This window comes from Rhinoderma darwinii, chromosome 4 (genome assembly GCF_050947455.1).
Source record: "Rhinoderma darwinii isolate aRhiDar2 chromosome 4, aRhiDar2.hap1, whole genome shotgun sequence".
Lineage (NCBI taxonomy): Eukaryota > Metazoa > Chordata > Amphibia > Anura > Rhinodermatidae > Rhinoderma > Rhinoderma darwinii.
The window spans coordinates 107,104,614-107,117,441 of record NC_134690.1 but is presented as its reverse complement, the minus strand read 5'-3'; positions in this window follow the sequence as shown (position 1 = coordinate 107,117,441).

Below are 12,828 nucleotides of genomic sequence, written 5' to 3'. Positions count from 1 at the left end.
CGTTGTGGAGAGAAGTGGATGATACTTCTATACACAACGCCCAGCTAGTAAAAGAAGTAAAAACGCCCCGATGTAACGAACACAATACACGCCCAGTTGTACTTTTACTTTAAACATGCCCAGTTGTACTTTAGAAAGCCTCATTTACATAAATATAAAAACGGTCATAACTTGGCCAAAAATGCTCGTTTTTTTTAAAAAACAACGTTACTCTTATCTCCATTGCAGCGCCGATCTGCTGCAATATGAGATAGGGGATGCAAAATCTGGTGACAGAGCCTCTTTAAGCTTTTTTTCAATAAAATTGTTAAAGTGGATTGTGTGGAAGATTTGTTATTTCAATAAAACATTTTTTTTTTATGTTTCTGTTTTTTAATACTTCATTACCGACTTAGTAATGGCAGTTGTCTGATTGGGAGCGCCCATTACTAAGAAGGGGCTTAGTGTTAGCCAGTAAAAAGGCTAATACTAACCCCCATTATTACGATCCAGTACCCGACCATCTGAAGTGAAGGGCGGGTACTGGGGTGGCCGCAGGCTTGTACTATCAGGCTAGGAAGGGCCAAAAACCGTGGCCCTTCCCACCCTGGTAACGCTAGGCTGCTGCTGCTTTATTGTATCTGGCTGGTTATGAAAATTGGAGGGGATCTCACGGAATTTTTAAAAAACAACATGGGGTTCCACCTATTTTTCATAACTAGCCAGATACAATAAAGCAGCTGCAGCCTAGCATTACCAAGGTGGGAAGGGCCACGTTTTTGGCCCTTCCCAGTCTGATAATACCAGCCTGCAGCCACCCGCTGCCTAACCGTAGTTTCAGATGGTCGGGTACTGGATCGTACTCGGCTCTTCCCGGTATCCCTGGTGGCATTGGGAACAGGGGTAATAATATGGGTTAGTGATAGCGTTTTTACTGGCTAATGCCAAGCCCCAGCCTTAGTAATTGAATGCTGCCAATCAGACAGCAGCCATTACTAAGGCCATAATAAAGTATTAAAAAAAACAGACATAAGATTTTTTTTTTATTATTGAAATCAAAACTTCCCCATGCAACCCACTTTTACCATTTTTTTTTTTTTTTTAAAAAGTAGATCATTGAAGTAGTCCAATGAATCTACGACATAGTCCAAACGGTCCAGCGGAACCTACCAAAAAAAAGCAGTATAAAAATGTAAAAAAAAATAATTTTCCACAATAGAAACCAGAGGTTAAGGAAAAATAATTCCCCTTCATGTAACTCTGCTACCAATCAACTAAAAAGTCATCCGCCAGAGGGAAAAATGTTTCCCCATGCGGAGTACAAGAAAGTCTAATTCCCAGTTGAGAAACATTTTTCCTCCTGGCGGATGATTTTTCCGTTGACAGGTAGCAGAGTCCTTCCGCTGCGGTGTCAGGGGGCAAACTCGCCATTTGCCCAGTGCCCCCAGAATGGGCAGCTACTATTGGGCCAGTGCTGTGTGCTTGCCCCCCAGACTAAAATTTGCCAGCCAACCCCTGGTCATTGGCTCCCTGCTCCATCGTTTGCTCTTGTAGGCCACAGCCTGGTTTAGGTCTGGGGCCCACAAGAGATCGGGAGCACGCTGATGACATCAACTGCCCGGCATGATGATGTCACTGCATCATGCCAGCCATGCCGGGCTACAAAACTCAGTTAAAAATCATAAGTCAATTAGGTAATAAAAAGGGGGCATAGAAGATGTGTTAAACCATTTTCAGTGTTAATGCTGCGTTGTTGATCTATGATACTAAAGTAATACAGTAAGAAGAATTCTTTAAATTTTTTCTATACTTCAAACAGCACTTTAACAAAAAAACAACAAATGTTTTCCTATTTAAAAGATTTTATATATTTTGTGTTTGTTGTGTAAAGCTAGTCATGACAAAAACATGGATAGATTTGGGGGGGGGGGGCGTCTTTTTATTGTTCACCTCAGGCAGCAGAGGGGTTTGGTTCACCCCTGAGTGTCGGCCATGTTTGCATTGAACATGCCCTACACATCTTTCCCTTGGCAGCAAATGTTGGGGGACTTCTGACTTCCCCCATACACATTATTGTCCTATCCCACTAAAATCAGCAGGTTCATCTAGCTTTCGTTTTATAATGCTAGACTGGCTTGCTATGTATAATGAAAATAGAGAATTAGGAATAAAAAACTAATAAAACAATATTTGGTTTTGATTTTACAAATCAAAACATTCACAATGCAAATCCATGAAAAATATTTTAAGCATGTAATTTTTGTATGATGTTACTAACCAAAGCTTAGTTATAATATTAAGGGTATGTTCACACGCTTACTAAAAACCGTCTGAAATTACCGAGCTATTTTCAGAGAAAAAAGGCTCTAATTTTCAGGCGTCTAATTGATCTCAATGGGCAGATGTTTGTAGGCGTTCACCTTCCGTTTGTTCAGGCGTAAACGCCACAAAATACGCCTGAAAACACAGCGTGTGAACATACCCTAAGGGTATGTTCACACGGCCTATTTACGGATGTATTTCGGGCGTTTTAACCCCCGAATTATGGCCGAAATTACGGCTTGAAATCGTTGACAAACATCTGCCCATTGAAAGCAATGGGCTGATGTTTGTCCGTTCACACGAGGCGTATATTTACGTGTCGCTGTCAAAAGACGGCGGTTAAATAGACGCCCGCGCCAAAGAAGTGTCATGTCACTTCTTCAGACGTAAATGGAGCCGTTTTCCATGGACTCCATGGAAAACCAGCTCCAGTTACGTCCGTAATGGACGCAGCGTTCAAGCGCCTGCACATGCCGTTACGGCTGAAATGACGGGGCTGTTTTCTCCTGGAAACAGCCCCGTAATTTCGGCTGTTACGGACGCTGCCGTGTGAACATACCCTAAGAGTTACCATTTATTGCTAGAAAACAGAAAATTTTGCTGAAAAACGTGACACATAATAAAAAGGAAAAGGAGAAAAGATCTTTGTTGTTCAGCCTCCAAATGTTTTTTTTTTTACTTCTTTCATCCACCCATCATTGACATCTCCATATTTCCGCTCTATTCCTCTCTTCCTTTCTCTTCGGCCTCATTTACACGAGCGTGTGCGCTTTGCGCGCGCAAGAAACGCAGTATTTTGTGTGCGCAAAAGGCACTTGACAGCTCCGTGTGTCATCCGTGTATGATGCGCGGCTGAGTGATTTTCGCGCAGCCGCCATCATAGAGATGAGACTAGTCGACGTCAGTCACTGTCCATGGTGCTGAAAGAGTTAACTAATCGGCAGTAACTCTTTCAGCACCCTCGACAGTGAATTCCGATCACCATATCGAGTAACCTGTTAAAAAAAAAAAGAGGTTCGTACTTACCGAGAACTTCCCGGTCGTTGCCTTGGTGACACGTCCTTGGTGACGCGTCCTTGGTGACGCGCCTCTCTTGACATCTGGCCCCACTTCCCTGGATGACGCAGCAGTCCATGTGACCGCTGCAGCCTGTGCTTGGCTTGTGATTGGCTGCAGCTGTCACTTGGACTGAATTGTCATCCCGGGAGGTCAGACTGGAGGAAGAAGCCCGGAGTTATCGGTAAGTCAGAACTTTTTTTTTTTTACACGTTCACGTATATTGGAATCGGAAGTCACTGTCCAGGGTGCTGAACCAGTTTAACTCTTTCAGCACCCTGCACAGTGACTGTCTCCTGCCGGGTTCGGTCAAAACGAGTTCGGCCGAACCCGGTAAAGTTTGGTTCGCTCATGTCTAAGACACTCCGTTCAGATGTTTGTAAACAGAAAAGCACGTGGTGCTTTTCTGTTTACATTCAGTTTGACAGCTCTTGCGCGAATCACGCAGTTCACACGGAAGTGCTTCCATGCGGCATGCGTGGTTTTCACGCACCCATTGACTTCAATAGGTGCGTGATGCGCGAAAAACGCACGATTATAGAACATGTCGTGAGTTTTACGCAACGCACTAGCGCTGCGCAAAATTCACGCATCGTCTGCACTGCCCCATAGATTAATATAGGTGCGTACGACACGCGTGAAAAGCACGCGCGTCGCACGCGCGTATATTACGCTCGTGTAAATGAGGCCTTCCTCTCTCACTGTCTCTCTCGCTGTCGCTCTCAAGGTATATATAAATATACCTTAATAACTAAAAATACTCCAGCTTAGCTAAAAAAATTGTAGAAAAATTATATTTTATAGATTTATTTCCATTAGATATACCCATTTTTTCTTAAAACTTAATTTAATAATACGAGGCTAAGTAAAAATTAATAAATCATGTTGTGCTGTTTAAAAGATTGTTTTACTTGATCATTTTGTTTCATTTATTCTTTAAAGTATTCCATAAAATTTCTGTAATATCGGTAATGGTGTACAATAAACTATCCATTGATTTTACCTTCTAATTTGATTCTCTTGTTTAAAAGAATCTGAAATTCAGTTTATAGAAGGACTTATTCTGTCAGTCCTTTCTGCCAATTTAATCTTTAGTTTTGCCTTTTGAAATACTGCAGGTGCCCATATCCTGCTGGTTGGCCAAGTGCAAACCTCCCACTGGGATTTTTACTCAGCCAGGTGTCATGGCTGCTACACACTGAATGACAAACACTAAGTAGAACCTGTCACACGAATATTTGCATTATGGGTTTTGCTTAAGAGTCAATGTGTTATAAGATGGCAATGAAGACCTTATAATAGTGACTAAGCATTTGCTATACTTCAGGATCTCTAAGACTAACTTGCAACTCCCAAGTCACACCGGCCTCCTGCAGGTAAGTCTAATAACTCTATAGCTCTACTGCCCATATTTCTGCACACCTTTTACCATAAAGAAAGTATTGTCCTTGATTGTCCATCAAGCCTAATCCACTCTCAGTGTGATACTAGTTAGCATAATTGCTCTAAAGAAACCAAAAAAGCATTATGTTTCCCCGTCTCTCTCTGGCTCTTTTTCATAAATGACGTTGGCCATTTTGATGGAAAGGTCACTGTATTTATCAAGCTAATCCAACATTTATGGATTTGTTCCTTCAACCCCTCCCCCATGAAAAAAATATTTCAGCTTTGCGTGTTTTCATCCTTTTGTGTTACACTAAGGTCCTGTCCAAAGCTCGAAGAAATCTTTGTAATAACCACCATTAGCATTATATCAAATCAAAAGAGACTCTTGGCTAATATTGAAATTGTTACAATTTGGAACTTTTAGCACTTCTACTCCTGCTGTTTTAAATTATGTAATTTACTGTACATATTCACACATGCTACTTTTATGTGTCATTACTGTAGGAAAAAAGTTTGGAGCTTCTGCAACAGTATGTGTTCGAGGTATTATTTTTTTTTTTCTACTGGTGGAACACAAGAATGCATTCTGTCAACTATATTAAAGAGTTAGAAAAATGTTCATTGTGATCAGATTTCTAAAAGAACTCCCCGTGGACATAAAAAGACCATTTTATTTTAAAAAAAATCATGGATCTAACTGATATCTATACCCATAGCAATGAAATGAAAATTTTGGGAAGCATTTTGTATTGTTTAGGGTTCTTACAAAACAACAGGACTTCACAGCAGTCTGCTGTACATAAATGTAAAACCTTATGAGTATGCCAGCTTCGTTCCCATGGTAGGTAAAATGAGAGAATAAGGTAGATAGTGACACAGAATAAAAGAGGGAGATCAGTAGAAAGGAAACAGAGGGGGAGGTAAGAAAATGGTATAATTAAAGAGGATAAAATAAGTTGTTTAATTTAACAGGTATGAGATAGGTTCTAAAAAGTATTTGCGCCCTTGCAGATATCGCTTTTTATTTCTAATTTGACACAATTAGTAGTTTCTCATATTTAAACAAAAATAATATTGGATAAAAAATAAATAAAAAATACATTACATGGTTTTCAACTATTAGGGTATGTTCACACGGCCTATTTACGGACGTAAATCGAGCGTTTTTGCCCCGAATTACGCCCGAAAATAGCGCCTCAATAGCGCTGACAAACATCTGCCCATTGAAAGCAATGGGCAGACGTTTGTCTGTTCACACGAGGCGTATATTTACGCGCCGCTGTCAAAAGACGGCGCGTAAATAGACGCCCGAGTCAAAGAAGTGACCTGTCACTTCTTTGGCCGTAATTAGAGCCGTTATTCATTGACTCCAATGAATAGCAGCGCTAATTACGCCCGTAATTGACGCGGCGTTCAAGCGCCTGCACATGCCGGTACGGCTGAAATTACGGGGATGTTTTCAGGCTGAAACATCCCCGTAATTTCAGCCGTAACGGACGCCCTCGTGTGAACATACCCTTAGGGTATGTGCACACGAGAACTGTCTTTTACGTCTGAAAAGACAGACTGTTTTCAGGAGATAACAGCTGCGTCGTTTCAGACGTAAAAGCTCCTCCTCGTATTATGCGAGGCGTCTTTGACGCTCGTAATCTTGAGCTGCTCTTCATTGAATGCAATGAAGAACGGCTCAAATTACGTTGCAAAGAAGTGTCCTGCTCTTCTTTGCCGAGGCAGTCAATTTACGCGTCGTCATTTGACAGCTGTCAAACGACGACGCGTAAATGACAGGTCGTCGGCACAGTACGTCTGCAAACCCATTCAAATGAATGGGTAGATGTTTGCCGACGTATTGGAGCCATATTTTCAGACGTAAAACGAGGCATAATACGCCTCGTTTACGTCTGAAAATAGGTCGTGTGAACCCAGCCTAAGAGTATGTTCACACGGGCTATTTTCGGCCATTTTTCGCAGAACGCCTCCAAACATCTGCCCATTGATTGCAATGGGGTAAACGGCATTCTGTTCCGATGGGCCGTTGTTTTACACGTCCGTTTTGAAAAACGGCCGCGCAAAAAAAACGGCCGCGAAAAAGAAGTGCAGGTCACTTCTTGGGATGTTTTTGGAGCCGTTTTTCATTGATTCTATAGAAAACAGCTCCAAAAACAGCCGTAAAAAAACGCAGCGAAAATCGCAAGTGGCTTAAAAAACGTCTGAAAATCAGGAGCTGTTTTTCCTTGAAAACAGCTCCGTATTTTCAGACGTTTTTAGTCTAGCGTGTGAACATACCTTTACTGTATTTATCTAAATAATAAAGATATCCAACACCCTCATGCGGAAAAGTAACCTCCCCATTAGTCACTTCGGGAAACAGTTAACCACAATCCCTAGTAACTCATTTAAGATGATTGAACACAGCCATGATCCTTGTCAATCATTAACCCATTAATTGACCAGGCCTTTTTGAGCGTTAATGACCAAGGATTATTTTTTTATTTTTTCACTGTTGCGTTCAAAAAGTTGTTACTTTTTTTTATTCCATCGACATAGCCATATAAGGGGATTGTTTTTTGCGGGACAAGTTGTATTCTTCAATTGCACCATTTTTGGGTGCATATAATATATTAACTTTTATTAACTTTATTTTAGGAAAGAATTGTAAATAAGCAGTTATTCCAGCATTAATTTTTGCGTTATAAATTTACGCTGTTCACTATGTGGCATAAATAACATGTTACATTTATTCTATGGGTCACTCACCACAATTACAGGGATACCAAATATGTAAAGGTTTTATGTTTTCCTACGTTTCCAAAATAGAAAGCTTTTTTTAACCCCTTAATACCGAAGGTGTTTTAACCCCTTAAGGACACGGACAATTTTGGCCTTGAGGACAGAGCAATTTTATTAGATTTATTAGATTTCCCTCTTTGCATCCTGACGCTCATAACTCTTTTATTTTTTGTACGACGTAGTTGTATGAGACTTTGTTTTTTGCGGGACGAGTTGTACTTTATTTAGGTACCATTTTTTTGTACAAATACATTATCGTTTCATTTCTATAAATTTTTATTTTGGCGAAATTGCAGAAAAAAAGCAGTTCCGCAGCAGTTTTATTTTTATTTTTTTTACACCATACACCGATCATCATAAATAATGTTATACATTTGTTGTACAGGTTGTTATGGTCGTGCCGATAACAAATATGTCTATATTATTTCAGGTTTTGGGACTTATATTTTAAAAAGTTTATTTAGTATAAAAAAATGTGTGTTTCTGTGTATTTTTTTAACTTTTTATTTATTTATTTATCATAAAAAAAATTTTTGCATTCATTTAACTTTTTTTTAAATCCCATAAAGGGATTTATCATTTTGATTTTGATTTTGTAACTGCAATGTACTGGCATAGATCTATATGCCAGTACATTAGCCTGTTACTGATTGTAGACAGGCAGTTGTTAGGGCATACCTCAGTATGCCCTAACAACAGGAAATATGTTGAGACAGCCCTGGGGTCCTTCAATGGACCCTGGGCTATCTGGCCATATGAGTTGTGGGCTTTGATCGCATCACAGTTATTTTCTGTGACGCGATCAATGTGCAGTCCCCTCTCCTTGAACGGCGCGATCAGCTTTCATCGCGGCGATCAAAGGGTTAACGGCGGAGAGAAGATGTTTCTCTCCTCTCCGCTGTCAGAGCGGGGCCGTGGCTGTGTATTACAGCCGTTGCCCCGCTCTCGATCATGCGCAGAGACGGCTGTCACACAGGACGAGAATGCTCGTCCTAATGCGCGAAGTACTCGCCGGTCAGGATGAGCATTCTCGTCCTGTGTCGGCAACCAGTTAAACCTTAGTGACCAGAGCAATTTTCGCAGTTTTGCTATTCATAGATGTAACGCAGTATAACTCTGTATGTGTTTTATGTATCGATGTGAATTTTGCACTGTTTTCTTGGGACATGTAGTGCTTCCTTTTTGTGGTATATATGTATAAGTAACATTTTTGTTACTTTTTTCATAGCCGTGGAAAGACAGAAAAAAAAGAAAAATTTTGATTTTTTTCATCATTTAAAATGTAACAATTTGAAAATAAAAGTAATTGTATCATACAAATGTATTGAAATATATTTTTTCATTTATCCTGATCATAAGGACACCTGACTTGGGGGTGCAGTTTATTTTTTTTTGACCAGAAATATAGTATAAAACACAAGTGCCCCTTTTTTCAATTGCGCACTAAAATGTCTTAATTTAGTTTTTTACACCATGGTATTAATTTATGGGTAATAGACTTGAAGTCCAATAAATAATGGTAAAAAAACATTATGTTCTACAAACTAGACACTCTAAAGTCTATTTCTAGCGGTTCAATCTCCGTTTTAACCCTTCACACTTTTTACAGAATTTGTCCAAACTTGGGCCAAAAAAATGTAAAGTAGTTTTTTACAAAAGTGTCATTTTTCTTAAGCCATTTCGAAACACCATATGACATACTGGTAAAAGTGACACCTTTCCACATTCTGCTATTTCTCCCGTGTATGGGGATACCAAATATGTGTGTCTAATCTATTATATGGACCCGTTATAGGGCATATCATAGAAGGAGTCAGTTTTGGCTTTTGGAGGCCTGTCACACCAGAATTAATTTTAGTGCACCATGCTGCATTTGCCATAGTAATGGAGTGCCAGACTGTCAGAATTTACCAAAAATGACCATGATACAAAAAAATACACACCCCAAATTCTATTTCTAGCGGTTCAATTTCTGTTTTAACCCTTCACACTTTTTACAGAATTTGTCCAAACTTGGGCCAAAAAAAATAAATTGCATTTTTTTGACAAAAGTGTCACTTTCTTAGGCCATTTCGAAACACCATATGACATACTGGTAAAAGTGACACCTTTCCACATTCTATTTTTTCCGTGTATGGATACCAAATATGTGTGTTTAATCTATTATACGGACCCGTTATTGGGCATATCATAGGTGTCCATTTTGGCTTTTGGAGGTCTTTTTACGCCAGAGCTGATTTTAGGGAACCATGCTATATTTGCCGTGGTACTGCAGATCATTTTGACAAGTATAAATGTCCTGCTAATATTCATCTAGGGGTATAGTCAGTATTTTTAATAGGTGGAAAGAAATAAAAAAATAGGTTTTTCCAGAAAATACTATATTGCTGCATTTTTACAGTGAAACATTATCCAACCTTCCCTTTTGGTTCTCCCTAAAACAGTGTGAAAGTAAATGAGTTAATAATGTGGGTAATATCACGGTCTTTGCCTTCATAGGTTCTAAAGGCGGATGTGTAGCCTGTACCGCTCTCACAGAGCTTGTAGATTTTAACCCCATATTTTGCTCTCTTTGAGCGGATGTACTGGCGGAATGACAGCCTGCCTTTGTAACTCATCAGCGATTCATCCACCGCTAGGTTTTTTTCGGGGTTGTACATCGGAATAAATAACTCCTCCAAAATTTTTATCAGGGGCCTTATTTTATACAGGCGGTCACAGCCTGGATCACTACGGGGGGGCCTGGTGATTGTCGTTAAAATGAAGGAAGCGCATTAGCACCTCATATCTGCAGGCTTGTTGACCAATATGACTGGATTGAGGGCTTTTTCACTAACCCCATTTTGAGGATGAGCCCCAAAAATGTTTAAGTTCGCCAGTATTTGTGGGGTGCCACTCCTTTGCAAAGGAGGACGTTGGCTTTTCAGCAAAGAATTGGCGAGCATACAGATTGGTTTAGGTTAACAACCAGCTCCAAGAGTTCATCTGTAGTGAATATTTTTTAAAAATCGAGGGCTGTAAAATTTTCCACATTAATATTTATCCCTGGTGTGGCAATAAATTCTGGGATATTAGGGGAAAATGACTCTGTGGGTAACCACTCAATATATTCTGAGGGAATAGAGTAGGCCGTGTTTTGTGGTACTTCTGCAACATGCCCTGTGCTTGTTGTGGACTCTGCAGCGACACTTGAATTGCAGAAAGCGTATCACTGTCGTCGCTATCACTGGTAGACAACATTTCTACCTCGGACGCGGTTTCTGTATCGCTTTCATCAGAGTCAGAAATTAACCTGGCGTATGCCTCTTCCACCGTGAACCTTTTATAGGCCATTGTAAGTATGCACACGTACGACAAAGACTGTAACCAGACGCACACGCAGACAAATTGTATTATTTTTTCATAATTTTTTTTTCCCCACAGACAAAAATACACGGACGTCACAAAAGCACGCTTCACAAAAAACTGATGTCGAACAAACACGTAGACTATAAAACTTTTTTTTTACATATATTTTTTTGTAACTTTTTTTTTTTGCACAAATAAAATACACAGACGTCACACACGTACGCTACACACAAACCCTAGGCTATACCTAGACTAAACCTAGGTTAACCCTAGACTAAACCTAGGCTAACCCTAGACTAACTCTAGAATAGAACCTAGAATAACCCTAGGCTAACCATAAGGGCACGTTCACATGTGACGGAATTGCTGTGGAATTCCGCTGCGGACAGTCCGCAGTGGAATTCTCCAGCTGCCGATTTTGAAAATTTGTTTCAATACATTTTTAGGCAATTTAATTCAGACGTTGCGGAAAACTCCGCTGCGGACCAAAGGCTGCAGTGCAGAATTTTCCCTCCGCAGCATGCACTGTCTGTGGCGGAGAAGAAGCGGAATTTCACTGCGGATTTCAGCTTTTGCAATGCAAAAACTGAAATCTGTGGCAAGTCCGCTGTCTTTTCTGCAACGTCTGAATTACCTGTCAAATATGCAAATGTTGCTGCAGATTCGTTGCGTAATTGCCCCAAATCTGCACCAACATTTGCAGCGGAAAAACTCTGCCACGTGTGAACGTACCCTAAGGTTAACCCTAGCCTAGGTATACAATTGAAGTTTATATAAAGTTTATATATTAGATTTATTGTAATTTTGTGTCTTTGGTGTCACAGTAAAATTCTCTCTCTGTCTCTTTTCATACAGAGAGTGTGAGGAGAGACAGGTAGGAGAGTCACTTTGTTTTTCATTTTGTGATCACTGCGAATGGTTCTCACAGTGATCACATGAATGGAAACCACTGTTATTGGTCTCCGATCATCACTCTGAAGCCAAGGCTGTTGCTAACAGCCTTGGCTTCACAAGCAGATTACCAGATGACAGGGAAAACCACTCCGATGCGGCTCCCTCCCAAACCACTCAGATGTGGCACTTGCTATTTAGTGCCGCATCTGAAGGGTTAAAACTGATCGGAGACCACTGCTAGTGGTCTCCGATTGTTGCCCTGAAGCCCGAGGCTGTTACTAACAGCCCGGTCTTCAAGAGATCCCGGCACGATGGCAGAAAATGTCTTCTGAAGTGCTGACGTAAAAAGCCGACACTTCAGAAGAACTACCCTAAACGACCGACGGAAAAACACTATACGCCGGTTGTTATGGGGTTAAAAAAAATTACTTGTTTTTGCATTGCCGCATTCCAAGAGCCGTAACGTATTTTATTTTTCCATCGATTTAGCCATATGTGGGCTTATTTTTTGCAGAAGGTGCAGTTTTCATTAGTAGTATTTTTGGGTACATGAGACTTATTGATTAACTTTTATTTTTTATTTTTTTATAGGGGGAATGGGAGAAAAAAATGAATTTTGCCATTGTTTTTTGCATTTTTTTTGGACGCCGTTTACCCGGCGGTTTAATTAATGTGTTAACTTTATTGTTTGAGTCATTATGATCGCGACAATATCATATATGTGTATGTGTTATTTTATTTTTTTACTAACTTTACTTCTTTTACTAAATAAAACTACTTTTTTTGGGAGAAAAGTGGTTTTATTTTATTTTTACTGAAATCTATTTATTTTATTTTTTCATAAACTTTATTTTTAACTATTTAACTTTTTTTTTTGTCCCACTAGGGGACATCACTTTGCAATCTTCTGATCGCAAATATAATGCTTTGATATACTTAGTATAACAATGCATTATTGCCTGTCACGGCCTAATAGGCAGTTGCTGAAGGCAGAACTGGGGGCCTTTGTTAGGCTCCCGGCTGCCATGGAAACTGATCGGCGCCCCCGCGTTA